Genomic DNA, 20,831 nt, shown 5'->3' on the forward strand with positions numbered 1-20,831 from the left:
ACAGCCATGGAGGCAGCCTGAACCATCTATGAGGGAGGATAACCCTTGTCCTGGGGTGCAGTCAACCACAGAGGTGTAAATGGGCATTTAAAATGAAAATAAATCAAAACATATGAAAGCAATAGTAGCGTCTTGAAAAAAGCTACAGTAGGACTCAGAAAACCTTCACTACATTCATAGTCCTGAAACTAAACCATGTGTGCCAAGTGTTCAGGAGCTCTGTGAGCCAGGGCACTTGTCCATGCAGGCATGAGTTAAGATAGTGGCAAGCATGAATTTAAATGATCATTTAAATGATCATTTCAGGCTTTGCAGCAGTCAGGATAAAGCCTGACGCCAACACATAATTAATTATGACTGGAAAGAGGTAGGTCTCTCTCTCTTCACTTTCTCAAAATGAGAAAAAAGTCCTGTTGTTGAACTAGTAGGGCAGATGGATGCCAGAATCAGTTTGCCTTGCACTATATTTAACTTGGTGCTACCAAAGGGCATGAAAGAGAGACTTGTGGCAATGCATGGTTCATTCCTGAACCTCTTGGAGACGTGACAACTTTGGGGACTTCAGCTTGCCAGGTGTCTGGTGGAAGTATAACACAGCAGAGACAAAACAGCCCAGGAGGTTCTTGGACTGTGTGAAAGATGATTTTCTGACACTGGTGAGGGATCCAGCCAGGGGAGATGCCCTGCAGAGCTGCTCTTTGTGAACAGACCACTGGCAGCAACCACAAAACAGCAGAGCTTTCAGAGAATTAAGGAGGGGGCTTAGCATACCTGGCACTAATTCCAGAGGACAGACTTTGGCCTGTTTAGGAGGTTGGTTGGCAGAATCCCTTGGGAAAGAGTCCTGAAGGGCAAAGGGGTCCAGGAAGGATGGACCTGCTGTAAGAAGGAAATCTTAAAGGTGTAGGAGCAGGCCATGCCCATGTGCCAAATGATGAACTGGTGAGGAAGAACACTGACCTGGATGAACAGACAGTCTTGGCAGGAGAAAAAGAGAGTTTATCATCTCTGGAAAAAGGGGCAGACAACTCATGAAGGCTACAAGGATATTGTGAGGATGTGCAGGGAGAAAATTAGAAGGGCTGAAGCCCAGCTGCATTTTATCTGGCCACTGCTGTAAAACACAACAGAAAGTATTTCTACAAATATACATTTCCTACCTCCTCTTCTTCATACTCAAAATAATAACTTTCTGACTCACTGTTATTATATTCCAATCTCCAAAATCATATTGGCAGGCTAGATAATCTGTCTGCGTATTTTCTTTAGTCTCATAAAACTTTGTTTCTTAACACATAAAAGAAAAAATTGAAGAGCTCTGAAAATACCTTCCATTAGCTTTTTTTCCCTGGTTTAAATGATGACATTCTTATTCCAGTGGCTTTCTTGACTGCACATGGTGCTTACTGGAAGTAGGTAAGTGCATATGTAATTTTAAAGTAGCATCTTTAGATTACTTATTTCTTTTAATTGAGTCAAAAGATGAAACTTTGAGAGTTCTAAGCTCCTTTCTGGACTATCTGAGCAATATCTGAGTGATGAGATACTGCTACATACAATATGTGTAGATCCCTAGATCCCAGGTCTGTGAAAGCTGAGGCTATGGATGTGGAGAAGACTGTGCCAGGAGGGGAAGGGAGCATTTTAATATCCTCTTCTCTGTCTTTCATGAACTGCCTGGGTTCTTGTTGGAGACAGCTGATGCAGCCCACCTTTGATAGAACCCCTGACCATGGTTCCAGTCTGATTACAGTGTGGTAGGTTGCGTCTTTATGTCTGTACAGCCCTTACTGAAATGGTATCAAACTATTTCATGGGCAAATTAGATCTATAGAGTTTTCTGGTGGACAGCAGAATCTTTTGAAGCTTTTCTGGAGAAGCAGACATTATTTGGCACAACACTGTTCTCCCTTTTCCTTTCCAGTGTAACCTACAGTTAACACATATCTCTCAGTAAACAGAATGGTTTTGCAAGATGCTCTGAAAAGAAGGTTAACCCAGTGCCTGGAATATCCTCTGAAAGTTTAGCTTGTAGCTCAAGGACAGTGTCTGTAACTCACACTCCTTGCACTGGGTTGTGGGAACTGCCCTGGTAAAGTCATGAATAACTCATAAATGACAATGAGACCAGTAATACAACTACCCCCAGGGAAGGGACCAATAGTTCTGGAAACTGGAACTGGGATTTTGAAATGATTGTGAGTATTCATGAGAAAATTTGAGTCCAAGACCAAAGCAGTAAGAGAAGTCCCAGAATGCCACTGGGAAGGTAAACTGCTGCATTCTCCTTTACAGTGCAATAGTTACCTGTGGTTGAACTTCTTGCCTGTATGTGTAGTATCTGTACCATGGACCATCTTATCTTATTAGTATGAAAGGAATTTTGGCACTTGAAAGGCCTAATTAATGAAAGTCTTGTTGGGGTATGCAGTGAGAAGAGACAGTTATACTTGTGGATAGTGTTTAGTTTTTTTCTAATTAGGAGATGGGGCAATAAGCCTTGTGATGCTAATTTTTTAGAGTGGGTATGTAGTTTTTTGGCTAAGCAAAAAAGAAAAGTTGCTTAATTCTTAAAATGGGTAAGACATATAATGAGAAAACTTTAATTTTAGAATATTTGGCATATGTGTGTAAAATGCTGTCATGAGATAAATGCAAATGAAATTAAACCAAAACATGACAGGACACTAAGTTCATTGATGATATATTTCATCTTTAGCTAATAAACATGTCAATTAAGCAGGCTGAGGATAAAGAATATATCAAAGAATCATTTTTGGAAAGGTTTCTCGAGATGATGTCATCATGGCAATAATTTATCTTATTTCTACCCCACTGGGTGGAAGTATGGGGAAAATCCTCTAGTTTGATAGCATAATTTTGGATTTTAGCAGTAAATATGGTTATTTAAGACTTCATTTGACTGCTAAAGAAAAAATCCAACATAAGCTTTAAACATCAGAAGTCAGAAACTTCACTAAACAACAGGATTAGTATATGGGAACGTCAAAGAAGATAAAGCAAATGCAGGGGTAAAAGATTAGAAAGACTATTGTTTACATCTGAATCATTACTTAAAAGCAGTGCTCACCATGTTGAGCAAGAAGCAGCAAGCAGGGCTGTCTTCTTGTGGGAGACAAAATAGCAGTCCCTCAAAATATTGCTCCCTGATTCTCAGATTTATCTCAGAGCTGCTTGGACTGAGGGACGGGTCTATATTTCAGCGGCAGTCTCTCCTCAGAATAAGAATGACTTTGTACAGTAACACACTAAAATGGAAACAATGGTTCCAGTGACAGAACTGGCAGCATCTGCTCAGCTTTTTGAGCAGTCTGTGGACACTGAGGTGCCAGGGTTCAAGGTGCAGAGCTTGGCCTGGGGATGGGCAGGCTCTCTGAGTAGCTGTTTCTGCCTATGAGACCCCAGCTCGACTTGCACAAGCCCACCATGACTGACTGTGCCACAGGCAAGGCTTGGCAGCAGGGATTTTCCACCAGGGACCTCTTTAGGAGGGGCTTGCCCAAGGAAACCCCTGTGTGAGGCACATGCTTATGGACCCCCAGGAGCTCAGTTCTGCTCTGCCTCAGCACTGGCCTGGCATGACTGGTGTGGGAGCTGCATGGAAATAGACCAAATATGTTCAATTATGTGATTGCTGGATAAAAATAACAGCAGCTCCTAAACTCAGTAATATGAGGAGGCACTGAGAGGGCATTTTTTTAATGTGTATTTTTATTATGTGTATTTGCATGAAGAGAAGCATGAAAGTCTGAGACACTCAGGCTGTTAAGGGTCAGAGTGGAGTGCTACCAACCTACCAACTCCAGCCAGCTCAGAAGAAACTCTAGATCCATAGTCATCCTTCAGGTGCTTAAAATTAGGTTAGAGGAGCAAGTGCCCATGTGGGCTGCCCACACTCCTAAAGAGGGGCTGCAGCACTGCAGGCTGCCTGTGCTTGTGCCAGGCACAGGTAGGGATGGGGCTGGCACTCCACTTTCTACCATGTGTGGAAACACCTTGGCAGCACTTGTGTGAGGCATGAGCCTCCCCTAAGTGCCCTACAAGACCAGCCTTGAAGCAGGTAGTGATTTAGCTCCTACTCAGCCCTTTTAAAGGATTTTCTCTCACTTAGGACGTGTTCAGCATGTGGGATAGACTGGAATAGGTAGTTTCTTTGCTAACCTTAGTCCTAATGGAGAAAAACAGGTTAGCAAAAAACAGGTTAACAAAGGGACTTCCTATGGCTGGGCTATCTGCTCCTGATGGGTCAGGAGGTACGGACTAGTTCCAATTGCTCTGGGGGCACATTCGAGCGAGTTAAGATGAGGAGTTGAGATGAAGGAACCTCTGGCTTGTGGGACATTTGTCAGAGAGAGGCTGCCAGGATGAAAGGCAAGGATTCCCCACACTTTTAATAGCATTTTCCATGTCCTTTTAGGTTTGGTTTTTTTTTCTTGAATTCTGATTCCTAAAATTAACATCTGCAGCAGATGTTAAGGAACGCTTCTCTTCTCTCCCGCTGTTACATGACAACGTGCAATTGTTTCCCTGCGGTCAGCCGCCTGCAAGCTCCGATACCTTTGCAATGAGGCTTTTACAGAGCTCGTCTGGCAGGGGAGCAGGGCGCGGTGGCACTGCCAGGGCTGGGTGGCCCTCTCCTGGCCACACCTGGCCCGTGCGCTTGTCACACACCCGGCCGCAGCCCCGCACCCAGCCCCGCGGGGCAGCTGCTCACAGTGCACATGCCAATAAAGCAAGAGGGTCAGTCTGTTTGCTTTGGGTTAAACAGGATGGCTTCTTGTTTTATGTAAAAGCATTTTGTCTAGGGGCCTGCTAAGTACAACAAAGCTTGTGGTATTTTCTGGGGTCCCCCGTGGCAGGAGGGAATGAATCTGACTCCATGTTCTTAGCAGGCATATTATATTATATTATATTATATTATATTATATTATATTATATTATATTATATTATATTATATTATATTATATTATATTATATTATATTATATTATATTATATTATATTATATTATATTATATTATATTATATTATATTAATTATATTATGCTATACTATATTCTGTTCTATTATTGTTGTTTTATGTTATGTTATATTCTCTACTAAAGAATAGAGAAAGGATACTTAAAGAAGGCTACAAAGAATGATAATGAAAACTTGTGGCTGCTGCCAGAGTCCTTACACAGCTGATGGTGATTGGTCATTAAGTCAAAACAGTTCACATGAAACCAATCAAACAACCACCTGTTGGATAAACAATCTCCAACCACAATCCAAAGCAGCAAAACACAGGAGAAGCAATCAGATAATTATTTTCATTTTTCTCTGAGGCTTCTCAGCTTCCCAAGAAAGAATCCTGGGCAAACGGATTTTTCAGAAAATATGACAGTTGAACATCACAAGTAGGATCCAGTTCATGTAACTTTGGTCCCACAGGTATTTTGACACCTGTTCCTGTTCCATCCTTTATAGTCATTCACTTGGCCTCCTTCACATTCAGATGCTTTCTAAGGGTGACTGTGTCTCAACACCAGAATATAGTCAGGTGACTTTCCTCCTTCCTTCTGAAAGCCTGGTTGTCCTCTTATTTTCCACAAAAGAGCTATTCCAGAGAAGGTCACACTGCTTTAGTGTGGAAAATGGCATAGGTCATAGCAGAAGTGGGCCCCAAATCTATTTAGATAAAAGAGATTTTTGCCACTGTTAGAATTCTTTCCCTTCCTTCCTCTATCCCCTTTCTGTTCCTCCTGTCCTTCCACCATCTCACTGAGCCAGAGCCATTCAGGGCTTGTAAGCTTTCTCTCTTTTCTGGAAGCATAGCAAATTCTTCCTGCCTTGATTTTAAATATTTAAGATGCAAATATTTGAAATACTGTATTCTGTCACCATATCTTTCAGAAAGGGTGATGAGTCACATAGCAGAAAAGAGAAATCAAAAGAGTCATAAATGATAAATTGCTGCTGGAGTTTGCAGGTGACAGAAAAGATTGTGCAGTGCCAAATAATGGAAAGTGTAGGTCACTATAGTGGTATAATCAAAATTGGTTGGTGAAGTGATGAAATTCAGAGGTTTCTGTTTTTATAACACTACATGTCGTGTGTGTGTAAGAACACAGGAATTGTCACAGCATTGGGAACTGAGAAGCTGTGATTGTTCCCTGTGTACCTTTTCTAACCAGGCACACTTATTCAGTGCAACCAGAGTCAAAAGCACCGACATGGCCCACCAGATGAAACCATTTCCCCTTCTCTAGCCAGACCAGGGGTGTGTGTACAACTAACACCCAGTCTGGCTGCTCCTGGCTCCATAAGGGGCTGGAAAAATAAAGCAGTTATTAAAAAGGAAAAAAAAAAAAAGAAAATCAGAGAAAAAGAAAATCAGAGAAATGGAAAATGTGCTTTCCTGATGAAAAAGAGGTGTCAGTTCATATCTCTTGTACAACAGAGGATTAAGGCTGTGAACAAAATTTCTAAGAACCTACATGAGAGAAAAACTTTTAGAGTTCTCAGACCTGTAGGATATAATGAGCTGCAAGGATTGGAAGGGGAAGTTAAAAACATTCATATTGAAATAAGAAGATAAATGACATGCCCGGAAAAAAGAGGAGCTAAAAAGGCATACAGTAACACCCTGCCATGAGATTGTTAAAGGCTGGTTGGTAACTAGGAGCAAGAAGCAGCCTTTCTTGAGCATTTCAGAAGTGTGTGATGCCAAGCTGTCACTAATTTGTCACTGACATTTTTTCACTTGAAGTTAACCATGAACACACAGCATAAATGGATAGCTGATGTGAAGCTTTGCTAGCACTGCAGCTGCTTGGTAAGCCTAGGACAGAAAGAGCTTTGGGAGCACTAATGAGCTGAATGTATCACTCCTATTCCCAGCAAGGTGATTACTTCCCACAGAGTAGGCTCACGTTATGAAAAGACTGACAGTGTAAACAGACCAGACTTGATCTTGATCGAGAGCCAAGCCCTTAATCCAGGTTTAAAAAACACGTGTATGTGCTCCCTGCGAGAGGCAATTGCAGGCTGCCTTGGCAGCAGCCGCCGGTGCTCAGCTGCAGGGCTGCCCCAGGCTGTGCCATCGCATCTCCTTGGCTGCTACAGCTCCTGGCTCTAACAGGGCACCCCTGAGAAGAACCACATCAACTAACAGCATGTTAAAATGACTCCACAGCACTCTGCAGCCTTGGAAAAACAGTATTAGGCTGGCTGATGGTGGCTAGAGCCTGGCAGAGGAACACGCTTACATTTGCAAGTTAGAGCAACATTCTGCTGTAAACATGTAATAGCACTAAATTCTAATAGCCACTGCTACAATGAGAAACAAATGATAAAATTTGAATATTTATCACAATGTTTTTCTTGCAAAATGTGCTAGTATCTTTTGTGCTAGTGGAATTGTGGAAATGTGCTAGTGGAATTCTTTTGAGATTAGTACAGCTATTAGAGGTTCCCTTACACTTCTTCATATTTACCTTCAGGAGAGGGCCATGAAACTCTCAAGGTGATGAGACCTTCCCAATACTGCCTTGTGTTCCTTATGTGTTGGTTTGCCTCAGACTGAATCAGTCTCACACAGGCAGAGCTATCCTACTGCTGACTTCTCTAGACTCTTGCTGCTGGAGGAAAAGGCAACTCGTACACATTCTGAATTTTGAAAGTCCTGAATTCTCTACTCAGTGAAAGACCTGTAGTGCTTCACAGACTCTCTTGCTTTTCTGCTTCTCCCATCACCTGTTCAGTAAAACAAAGCTCTGTTTCTCTCTGGGACAAAGAATGAAGAGAGCTATCAAACACCAAAACATAAAAATCTTTGGACTGTGAGGACAAAGAATGAAGTTGTCAAAATATGCATTGCCTACCTATAGGCAAGGAATCTGAGGTCTAAGAATGAAAAAAAAATCATTTAACTATCATGGTAATAATTTTAGCCATTTCAAAATTACATTTAGGTGAAATCTAAAACAAAACTCCTCTTTTAAATAAAACAAAATCAGTATTTTGTTTAAGCATTCAAAAATGTTCACTTTTCATTTTTCCAATACTCTGAATGATTCTGTCAATTTGACTAGAACACTAGAACTTGAAAATAATTTCAGCCAATTATCAAATGTCCTTTTTTTTTTTTTTTGGGTGTGTGTGTGTGGTTTTGTTTTGTTTTGGGTTTTTTTTTTTTTTTTTGGGTTTTTTTGTGGTTTTTTGTTGTTTTTTTTTTTTTGTTTTGTTTTGTTTTGTTTTTTTGCTTGGTTTTGGGGTTTTGGGTTATTTTTTCTTTTTATCTTTAAAGCAAGAGTTGAAATGGTTCTGCTTTGGTGAGACCTCATTCCCTGCAGGTGTATAAGCAGACAGTACTGTGCATGATCCTTTGGAGAGGGAAGGCTAATACTTCCTTCATCTTCAGAAAGAGAGAGATGAATACTAATAAGCTGCTAGGACATCCTTTCCCTGACTCTCTCACTTTTTGTAACCCATTGGGATGTACACAAACTTGGTTGCTACGGAGAAAATAACTTTCCTACTTCACCCTAAGCAACTGCATTTGTTACAGGTAAATCTATCATACTCTGTATTTTTAGACATAGAGAGAATTAGTTGGCTATTTCTAGCTCCAAAACACTGGATTAGACAGACTAAGGGTTGAACTGGATACAACCCCTTTGCTACAGCCCTTAGTAATAACTTTGGCAAAACATGAATTTCATTGCTAGTGCTAACAAAGAGAACTGCAGATTATTTTTTCCTAATATACATGCACCTTTAATTTCCCAGAGTCTGACTCCCTGTGGAATTCCACATCATTACGAAAAGAAGATTCAATAAAGCTGTTCAGACACAGCTGCTGGATGTATTGGTACTGTTAGAATACAGGTTTTTGAAACAAAATGCATTATGAAAACATCAGTTTTAAGATGACAATACAGAAAAGATGAGGTATAACAGGTACAAGTGGCTCCTGGGGAGATTCTAATTGCACACAAGATGAAAATTTTTCACAACACGAACAGTCACTGAAATAATCTCCCCAGGAAAGTCATGGATTCCTCAACTTTGGAAACTTTTAGGATTCACCTGGACAAGGTACTGGGCCATCTGGACTGGATTTTGCCAAGAAGGGTTGGACCAGATAATCCTTGAGGTCACTTCCAACCTGGACCTCAGGTTCTATGATTTTTGTGAGATACACTTACAGCAGAATTATTTTGCTATTGCTTCATTTCCTTAAATAGCAGTCTAGGGCCTGATTTGCATTATGAAAGTTGGAATTAGTCACAGGGGTTGCATGGACCAGAATGTTTGCAAGGCTTCCTACATTAATGAATCTGCCTTAAAATATCTTTAAGACAGACAAAATAGAGCATCCCCTTTGATGGTGGATGAAACATTTGGTCTTAACTACCATTAAATAATTTTAAGTGCTGAAAAGTTTGGTGAGGCTGAGTAAGTCTAAGGCACTTAATTATCTAAACAAGATTCCAGGGGATCTCCAATAGTGTTTTCTGCCTCTTTAGGATAGAAATGCAATTTTTCTCCTATTTCAGCAAATGCCTCCTCAACAACCAATAAAATGTGCAAGCTGGAAGTTAAAGACTGGTTAATGGTCCCTTGACACAATCCTACTGAAGTAAAAGAGTAAAACCAGCAGATGCTGTGTACACAAAAGAGACATTTCAGCTTAGAAGTTATATTTTAAAGAAAACATACTGAAGGCCATGAAGAGCTCTGTATCTCCATGGGTGGCAATTACAAAGTTTTTTTCAGCAACCATTTTTGTTTGTGATGTAGTTTCCAGTACTGCATTTCCTATCATTCCAAGGCAAAGGAAATGCTGTAAATCAAATTAATACAAAGCTTTTCTTGAGCTGGAGATGAAGCACTTTACTGCACATGCACATACCAGCTGTATGAATTTCTTCACTCATGCCATGTTTCATGGATTTTTGTTACACCTATTACTATTTACTATTATTTCTTGGTCTTTATTGTGGCTGGTTGTGAAAACTTACCAAGCACTTTTTATAAAAAGACTGTGGAACAACTAAACAGAATTTGTAAAGGAACGTATCTTTTGACTTTTTTTTTTAATTTATTGAAGGAATGTAAGATTGTTCTCCAGAAACAGTGGATGCCAGGTCTTGAGTTCCCAGCCTCCAGACTGCAGGAGAGCTGGGTACCAGGGACAGTGTCTATGTATTGCCCTCTGCTGGTATCATCCCTAAATTTGATGTTTCAAACCTGACTTTTCTACCATTTGTCTCATTAATTATTTGCAATTTGCTGTCAGTGCAAACAGTATTCTAGAGAAAAGACAGATTTGAAGATCAGTACTGGCAGGATGTAATGCAATGTGCTTAATTGTAAACAAATGAGGATTTTCATGAGTGAAGTCCCGAAAACCTGAATCTCTCAGGCTTTTTGATCAAAATGGTCTTCAAACATGAGAAAGAATATGACGAGAAGGCAAGGAGCACCTTATTGTTCTCTACAACTCCCTGAAAGGAGTTTGTAACAAGGTGGGAGTTGGCCTCTTCTCCCAGATATCAAGTGATGGGACTAGAAGAAATGGCCTCAAGTTGCACCAGAGGAGGTTTAAATTGGCTCTTAGGGTAAATTTTTCACTGAAATCATTGCCAAGCATTGGAAAAGAGTGCCCAGCAGAGTGGTGCAGTCATCATCTCTGAAGGTATTTAAAAGACATGCAGATGTGGCACTTAGGGACGGGGTTTAGTGGTGGAATGGGCAGTGTTTTGTTAATGATAGAACTTTATGGTCTTAACAACATTTTCCAAACAAAACTATTCTGAGTCTATGAAAACATCTTTACAGAAATAGACTCCTGGGAAAGGGAACCATAATTTGAAGAAACTGAAGAAATTCCTGCTGATTTTCCTTTAATAGAAAGCTTGAAGCAGTAAAACTGAAGTCAAGGTTTGCTATTTTTAAGTATTCATTGCTTCACTACATTATAAAAAAAATGTTTTAGATAAGAAGAGAGAAAAACATAGTAAATGGACTGAAAATGTAACATTTGATTTATTATTTGTGCAGATAATATTTCTGTTCTTGTTTGCATCACATAACCAGTGATTAAGCCATTTTGGAGAGAAACTATTGCTTTTAATAATAAATGTACTCAACCACAGTAGTATCTGCCAACAGATGTGGTGCTACTCAATTTCTGGCAATATTAAAAAAAAAAAGTTCATTTCTGGGGTACTTCTGTTTCTAAAACAAGAAGCAACAAGAGCTGGCTTAAATAGTGATGGTCTTTGGGATATCTTATGGCATGCAGTCTGCCTGGATCCTCTCTGGTTTATGATCTAACAATCCAGCTGGACAGCTGAGATCCAGCTACCTCTTTCCTGTGTGGTTCCTGTCCTTCATCATTCATCTCCTTCATACATTCATTTTTCTCCTCATGCTTTCCTCTTTCTCAGTTTGTATCTTCATCTGTCCCTACCACTTCTCCACTTGGTGCATTCAAAGGCTTCAAGAATAAAAGACACCAGTTCTTGCTTAATGTATAAAATTAGCTCTAGACTGTCAGCTGAAAAAATTCAGGAAGCCCAAGATGCTGTAGTGGTCAAAGCACACTCTTTGGAGACAGCAAGCCTGGATGAGATACCAAAGCATCATTTGTAAAACCATTTCAACTCTGTAGAACAATCCATTCTTTTCTAATTTCAGTACTGAAAATGGCCAGACCACTTTTCTTGCAACTCTCTTTCTCCTGGAGTCTCCAGCTTGCCACCCCCAAAAATGCCAAGCCTGAACACCAGAACAGCCTGCAAACATTCAGCATTTACACTGAAGTAACATGTGAAGAGCAGCAGGGTAGCAACGCAATATCCATGCCAGTCCTAAAGCTGCATTAGACCCTGATTTTTGCACCATCCATTTCCCTTTTCCTAGAAGTACTCTTCCACTGGACTTCTGTATGTCTCCTTTTATTTTAGTACTGAACATCTCAATATTAGTGAGTGGAGTTATGGTGATGTATTTATGTATTAAAAACAAAAAACCAAATAAACAACAAACCATCTTGTATTTCTTTAAATATGAGCCCCAACTTACATCATCTATCTGTGCAGGTGTTTTGATGTCACTTACAATTAGGCAGTTCCCTAGTATTAGTATCTCTAAAACTGTACAGAGAAACTAATTTCTGAAATACCATTGCTAGTATTTAAAAGATATTTCTAAAAAATTTCTAAAAAATCCGGCAAAAAGCATTATGTGTATTTACTACAATCCTATATTTTAATGCTTCTTGTAACATCTTTATCTATCAATGAATACTGCACAGCACTGAATGAACAAGAAATTGCTGAGTGCCGCGGAAAATCTGTATGACTTTCTTTGTAGTTCTAAAGTTCCTCTTCTGCTTTGCAATGGAAGCAAGTTATTGAGGTCTGCAAGCAGCTGGGACTGCTGGGACTGCACTTTGTGCCACAGAGGAATACATCAGTCCTGACTGGCAAAGCAGAAGGTGGACTGTGGCGGATAAGGAAGGCTGGAATTGAGCTAAGTCATGTTATATTAATGGGTAAAGCTTTCAGAAATACCATTTTATACATGGAGCTCTGCTACTTTCACAAGTTGCCCAAAGCAAAACTCCTTAGTTGAATTATTCACTGAGGGCAGAGTGAACTTTTTTCCCCCCTGAGAATGGATTTCTAACTTCCATCAAGGATGCATAATCTTCATCCAATGCACTCCATGGTGTATGAGGTTGCACTGACGCTCTGCAGCCACTGTGTTCCCTGGTAAATTTTGCCAGGACAGTTCTGACAGCAATGAGGCCAACTGTATTTTCTAGCTCCTTGGTTGATCTACATTTTCTAGGAGACATCAGATTTGCACAACGTGTCATCAGCTTTTCACAGACTGGTGCTAGACGCAGCATCATTTCCTGCCCATTAATCTTTGTGAACCAAACAAATTCAAACAGGAGGCAGGTGCCAGCCTCTCCCAGAGCATCAGTTAGCACTGCACACAAGTCATATGGTGACACAGGCTGAGACAGACTCAAGGCACTCAGCATGGATGTAAGCTCTAACCCAAATGAACAAGATCCATAGCCCCACTTATGTTTACCATAATGACACCTCTAGTATTCAAGAAGCCCCCATGAACCCTGCTGGTTAGCTTGACTTCTTGGAAGTGTCATGGAGCAAAACTGGTCAAAAAGGCTGTGCTTCTCAGGACAGCAGGATATCACCAACACAAGAATCCCTGGTACCTCCCCCCTGTTGGTGTTTGGTTCCTCAAGTGCTTTGCACAGAGCTCTGCAAGGTACAAAACCTCCCCACACAGGGCCACAATTAATGGCAGGATTTGGCTGGAGAAGGTGCATGCATCTTACCCCCAAAACCAGCAGGATTTGCCATCTGCAGGATTTGGCATTCCTGACTCCCTGCTCTTGTGAAGCTCCTGCCTGGGATCACTACCCCTCCCCCCCTTTTCACAACTCTGCACCTTCAAGAAGTGGCTGCTCAGTTTTGCCAGCAATACCAGAGCTTAAACAGATCTCCAGTGCTCCAGAGCCCGAGTCCGGCTCTGTGCAGCCACTGAAGCTGAGCTGGGATTGTCCAATTATAAAACATAAATGGAACTTTTAAAAACAGTAAAAGGTGAAGGGAGAAAAGAGACATGCTGGAAAAGCTGGATAGTTTCATTTTAGTTCTGAGTCTGTGACCTCAGTCACTAATTTGTCACCTGTACCCTTGGCAATGAGTTAGCACAGAACCAGAGGTTGTGGATAGAATCAGGTATCAGCTGTGAAACAGCACTTTTCTCATAGCACAGGCTTTATAAAGTGCTGTAGCAATCCTCAAAATTATATGAGAAGCAGAGAGGCTCATTAAACAGGAAAGATCTGCTGGATGATGGCTGCAGCATCAATGCATGGGCAGAGGTTCTGCCAGGATTGGGACATATCCCATTTAAAGCCTTTGTATCTTGAATATCCAAACCCAATTCCAGGGGAAGGGAGAAGAGGATGAGTCCCTTGGCTCAGGAGGGAAGATCTATAAATGACCACAGGCAGGTGGGATAGAAGAGCTCAGTGATGTTAAAACTGGGCTGAAGAACGGAAGAAAAGGTGGGAGGGGCATCCTGCAGGCTGAAAAGACAGGTAGGGAGAAGACTGCATGTTGAACAGAGAAAATCCAGTCCCAAAGGACAGTCCTTGGTGTGGGGGGAGCCGAGTGCCAGGCCCTCAGATTACCTGAGTTGTGGGAGCAGCTCAGATTGTTAAACATCATGGAGAACTGCACTTCATAGATTTCTTTTTCATTTTCATGCATTTTAATACCAATTTCTGTAATCAATTGTCATAATACTTTTATAGCTTAAATTTCCTTTTTCTTCTGATGTTTATCTCTTATCAAGGCTAAATTCCTCTTGACATAGATCAGTTAGTGACCAACCAGTAAGCTATGGCTTCAGGAACCCTTCATGGTATAAAGGGTTATAAAACAACAACAGAATAAAACAACACCAAACCCAAACCTCTATTCTGTTTCTTAGGGGAAGAGGCAGACATTCAGCTGCACATGTGTCTACAAAGGAGTGGAGCTCTTAGAAGCTTGATGACTCCTAACTATAATTGCTGTCATTTCTAGTAAGACTTCTACACAAATATCACCTCATCAATAGGTCTTTATCTGTACAAAACCTTTCTAGAAAATCCTTTATTTGTGTTATTTTTCGTACCATCCCAATTTTGTTTCCAGCTGTGTTGGCAAGATGCAAGTTTGCCTGATTTTCAGAAAGTTGATGGGGAAATATTTCAATCCTGATTTCCACATCAAACAGATTTAATAATCAAAAAATAATTTAAAAGAAAAGCTTTAGTCAACTAGGCAACTTCATCACTGTAACAGACACCTTTTTTAACCTCAGTTCATAATTATAACATGTGGAATCATCTATTGGGAGATACTATAAATTAACTGGATTTTATGCCTTCAACAGTTTCACTGAGTAACTCAGGAAGATGCCATGCCGAGGGTGTCCTTTGAGAAACAGTAATTAATTCCTGAGGTCTCTCTGTTAACCTTTAAAGCTTCACCCAGGGGTTTAGAAGCATACAGAAAAGCCCCAAGAAAAAATAGTTCAAACTTGGCAAGTTTTCCCCAACAGCAGCCTGTGAAAGAACCTATTACAGAATTCAATGATGATTAACAAGAGTTCATCAACCACAAATTACATCAATCCAAAAGCTGGCAGAGGTCTACTTAATGTATTAAAATACTTTTGCTCTCATGAATGGATCATGGGGCCAGGTCACAGAAGAATAATGAGGAGTATAATACCTACTCTTACTGAGCAACCTTTGCACAGCTATTGAGCTTCAAGTGTCAGTTGTCAACGGTATTTGTATTTTTCCTAAATTGCCTGACTTGACCTCAAAATCTCCTACTAATTGGACTAAATAAGAGAAGGGAGGCTGATGTGAAAATGTGTCTTGGAAGTACGTTACAGCTTCTTGTCAGGCTGACAGGAAAAAGCTTTCTGCAAACTCTCAGCAACACTAAGGTGCTGATTGCCCTTCCCCAGTATTGAGCTGTTCTTTCCTGTGTTCAGGGCACATGCTGCTCTCTCAGTCCTGCCAAACAAGCAGTTCAGCTCAAGACAGAACACAACCCATGTTCCCAGCCTTGACCCAGGTTCTTTTGTGATCCAGTCACAGCTCAGACCTTGGCTGGCAGAGACAGCAAGGGCTGGGGCGGGCAGGCAGGAGGTGAGGGAGTGGCATTCTTTCATGAGTTTTTTGTATCAGTAAATATTGTGGATCCATAAGAGCAGGTGTCTAGAGTGAAACATTTGTGCTGAGCATCTGGTGCCTATACCACACCCATCCTGTATGGGCCATGTTTCCAGCTCTAGCCCAGCTTTGTGAACTGAAAGCACATCTATGGCTGTGACACATTCACTGCACTCCTGGAGCAGCACCAACCCTCCAGTTTTTCCAAGGAAATCCAGACCCTGCAACCCAAAAGTGCTTTATGATCTCTGAAGTGCTGTGCTGGGGGGGTGTCTGGGCTGGGATATTTGCTGTAACATCTCCCCCCAAGCTGAACTAATGCACGTGCACCCTGCAGTGCAGCCATAGCACTGTCCAGCCTCAGCTGCTGCCAGCAAGGTGAACGTCCTCAATGACTGAGAATCTCTCAGCCCAGCTGCAACACTCCTGATCCACACTAGTGGCCTCCTGGGCATGGGTCCAGGGCCACCGGTGGCCTCTAAGACTTCCTCAGCTGCACCAGCAGCAGAACAAGGTAGACATTGATCAATTTATACTTTTCACTGCGGTTTCCTCTTCTTGATTTTATCACGCACCTTCCAGAGTGCTCCTCACACCTTGCCCATCTTACTTGGCTAACAGCAGTCAGCTCTCCAACCAGATCTCCAAGTGAGACATCTGGCAGCAGTGACGAGGATGGGCCAGAAAGGCTCCACAAATGAAGCCATCCAAGGTGCCTTTTTCTCTTGCCCAAACATCCTACAGTGGGAGCTCCACTTCTCCCATCCAGGCATCAGACAGGGTGGAAGAAAGGAGGATACATCACTACTCTGTCCTCCCCCTTAAGGGCTAGAGTGAAAACTCAGGCCCCCCACTGACAGCAGGAGGTGAATGCACCTTTGTTTGTTATATTCTTTTAGGCAATAACCTATTCACATAATTCTCTTCCATGACTGGAGAAAGAGAAAGGACACAGAAAAAGAAGGGACACATTCAGGGACTTTCACAGCTGCAGGTTCCATAAAAAGACAGATGTATGGCATAGTTAATTAGCCTTTTTTTATTTCCATAGGACACATAAGTGACAACCAGATAAACTGAAATGCCTTTTGTTTTTGTGAAAATGCACTGAAGAGGAATGCTCTTTTCACTGTCATATTTTGGATGCTGTGCAATTCCTATGATACTGCTACTTGGGAGCTTCTGCAGCATTACCAAGTGAATTTACTGAGATTTTAGTTTTTACAATGGATAACCAAAGAATTAATTTAAATTATGAGCCTGACATGAATATAGTATTTAAGTATATTTAAATTTGGGAAAGTAGCCTGAGACTTTCTTTACTTCTGTTTTAGTTCATGTCTTATTGCAAGAAATAAATTCAGATGTTTAATTATTTAAAGTCCTAATGGTGTTACTTGCCATTAATTGCTGAATACAGATAATATTTTATTTATAGATAAAAATATCTTATGTTTGTTTAGGAGTGGTAGAAAGCAATAATTAAATAAACAAAAAATATTCAAATAAAGTAAAATAAATAAATTAATAACTGAAGTATAAAATTATGTTTATATTAGCAGAAGAATTATCTGCTATTTGTGACTGAATTCTCCCAATAATATATTATTACTGTCTTCATATTTTGCACTGTAAAATCAACTTGCCACTTCTGCAGTAAGTCTTTACAAAAGATATATTAAGGTCATGTCAGAATTTCTAAGTAATCAAAAATATTTCACAATGGATTAAGCATTAGAAACTAAAAAAATCCAGCTATAGGATGACTTTACAAGAGCCAGTTTTGGTCACTGAATCCAGAGTGTTGGAGCCTGTTAAATATTAATAAACAAGTGCTACAAAAGGATTAGTTCAGACTGGGAGCAGGTAGAGTGAGAGACAAGCCCTTCATACTGGGTCTGAGTAGGACTGACAGTGTTTGTTACACTTCTGAGTGAAAGCAGAGAACTGGATGCCTATTTGATATTCAAAATGGTCAGACTTTTTGTCAGAACATAAAATAAGTGGGAATAACAGGAAATTTTCCAGTTTGTAAGCAGTGTCCCACATTTGGCAGTTTTAACAGTGTAGATAAACATTATTGAATAATTCCTTTAAAATACACTTAAAAAAATTATTTAACAAAAAATCTGAATACTAGTTTGTGATGGCTTTTTTACACAAGAAATCGAACTAGTGGGAACAAGAAATCTGTTCTAGCACATGGGAGGATGGGAGTAGTTTATGAGTGTTCAATTAATTGTTGTCTGTTTTGATCTTTCCAGGAGTGTCACTTCAGACAGAGTTACTGAGATGCTACAGTGGTGTCTTGTTAGTATCATCCATGCTGTTAGAGTTGCAAAATAATCCTGACCAGCTTCTACAAACTAAACTGTAAGCAGGGCTGGGTCTGGTACAAACTCTGACTATACTCACACAGGTTATTTTGCCTCAGGAATCTCCTGAGAGCTATGATGGGTGTCTGGGTGCAAAGGCTGTGGGTTCTCCAGGCTGCTGTGTGCTGGTAGCACCCAGATGAAGCATTTCTCTCCACTTTTGGACCCCTAAATGCTTCTTAGGTCACTTAATATGGCTCATGCAAATTTTCATACATCACAGAATCACAGAATGGCTTGGGCTGGAAGGGACCTTTAAAGGTCATCTAATCCAACCCTCCTGCCCTTGGTAGGGACAACTTCCACTGGATCAAATTACTCTGAGCTCAATCCAGCCTAGCCTTGAACACTTCCAGGGATGGGGCATGCACAGGTCTCCTGAGCATCTTGTTCTGGTGCCTTACTGTGGGAGGGTGGATTGTAGCAGAATAGAGATAGTGCTGAAGGCAATCTCACCCCTGAGGAGCTGCAGCTGAAATAATTACCAAAGAGTAGGAACAGCCCTGCCCTTAACAGGTCACAGCTATGTCCAATAAGGATGGGTGCTATAAAAGAGTGGGTTAGCTGATTGAGAAGACAGTTGGAGATTGTTGGCTGTGCTGTGAGGAGGAAGGGTCAGGCAGTTGTGCTGGGGACAGGAAGGAGTCAGCTGGCAATGCAGAAGAAAGAGAAGAGGAGTCAGTGTTGTGAGGAACTGCCCATGGGCACTAATAGAGAGAAGGTATGAAAGTTTTACAGTAAGATAATAAACTGGCAATGACAGTCAGTTTCTATCCACCACTGATTGCTGCCAAGCGCTGACACTCACAATTGGTGGCCCATATGGGGATGAGTCCTGACACCTTACCACTCTCACAGTTAAGAATTTCTTCCTAATATCAATCTATAAGTGTGAAGTCATAATCAGTGACAGGATATTGGGATTCAGAGAGAAGCAGAAATGCAAACTTCAGGAGCTTAATCTTAATTAGAGACCACCAGGGACCAAGGCCTGCACTCACTCTGCACGACTGGCCAAGGAAGGACTGAGGATGTCATAGTGTGAGAAGAACTCCTGGCCTGGGACAACCACCCTGCTGCAAGGCAGCTCTGTCTTTGGAGAGACTTTGCACCCACCCTGTTGGACACATGTCCGTGTATCTGTATCAGCTCAGGGAACAGACTGCTTCTCACAAAAAGCAGTGAGTTGGGAAAGGGCTTGGTGAGGGTTGTAACATGGAGAAAAAAACATAAAAGAAATGTCAAGCTGGGGCTGGAAGGTTATATTGGTTCTGTATGTGGCAATTGTAAGGCTGCTGCTAGAATAGTGTGTTGCCAAGGATGATGCTGGAGGGGGGAGATTCAAAGAAAGAGCACAAAAGAGGATCTAGAATGAGGAAGGTATTCTTAGAACTGAGCTATTCAGCTTTTTTGAGAAAGGGTAAGTGATCTTACAATCTTTTAGATAGATATCTACACATGAAAAAAGTGCTGGTTTGGGGATTACTTTTACAGGCATGAATTAATGGCAAAAAGGGAGGAGGAAAACTTTATAGGGTTGCAATATGCTGTCACCACTGTCTGATGCTGCCCATTTGCTTTTTTAGTGATACAGGAGCTACACCCACAAATTTCCCCTTCCTCCCTGGGAAAGTGGAGCAGCTTCCCCAGCCTGGCTCTTCCATTCTGCAGACAGCAGGTTACCAGGATTCAGTAGCTAGAAGCTGAACTCTGCCAGACAAACTCAGATTTGAAGTAGGACAGAATTTCCCTGAAATAAGGTAATTAACAGCTGGAATGATTTGTCAGGGAAATGCACAATTTCCTAAAATGAAATTGTCTTTCAAAATAGGCTATAATCCAGTTGGAGAGAACAGCTTTAGGCCCTATTTATGCAGAAGACCAGAGTGAAAAAATACAGGGGTTCCTTTCACCTCTGCAGTCTATGAAAAATGCACCTGATGTTTATAGACACTTCAGTTCCTGATCATGCTGACTTTGCAGTAGTGCTCCTGAGCTGACTTGAGGCAGGATGTGGTGCTGCTCTATTTGCTGCTTGTCAAATTTGACAGTTATAGGAAGGAAGGGAATGGATCACTTCAAAAACTAAAAATGCATTTTCCTCACTTCTCTTTTTTAAAACCAATCAGTGTAGCAGCTAGTTAAAAAAATGGCAGAGAGGAAAAAAACCAATATCTAGTACAAAATTTCATGCCTGTATGGTAAAATTTTCAAAATAAATGTGTGGATGTTGAGAAATTCTACAAAAGAAAGAAGTCAGTCAGATCTCAATAACCCAGCTCTCAAAGGCAGTTTGCATTTCCTTCGGTTCTGTCCCTCTCCATGTGGCATGTCTGAGCAAAGCCCAGAGTGCCAGTGGCTGTGCCTTGGCTGACATGGATGAGGGTGCATCCAGGAGAAATGGAACTGCCATCGTGTCTTCCACTTTCTTCTCTGATCCTGATGCCTGCTGGCTATGAAATGGTGCTGTAGCACTTCTGCTTTACACATACACTGGCCAAGCCTTAATGTGCATTCAGAGCAAGCTGTTTTCCTTGGTCATGCCAGCTGCAATGCAGAGTAAAAGGAAAGGCAAACAGGCACTTAAATGGGCTTTGAAGCCCTCATTGCAATGCAGTGAGAATAAAAGCCTCTTTGCTGCAAAAAAAAAAATCAATTTGCAG

This window comes from Camarhynchus parvulus, chromosome 1 (genome assembly GCF_901933205.1).
Source record: "Camarhynchus parvulus chromosome 1, STF_HiC, whole genome shotgun sequence".
NCBI lineage: Eukaryota > Metazoa > Chordata > Aves > Passeriformes > Thraupidae > Camarhynchus > Camarhynchus parvulus.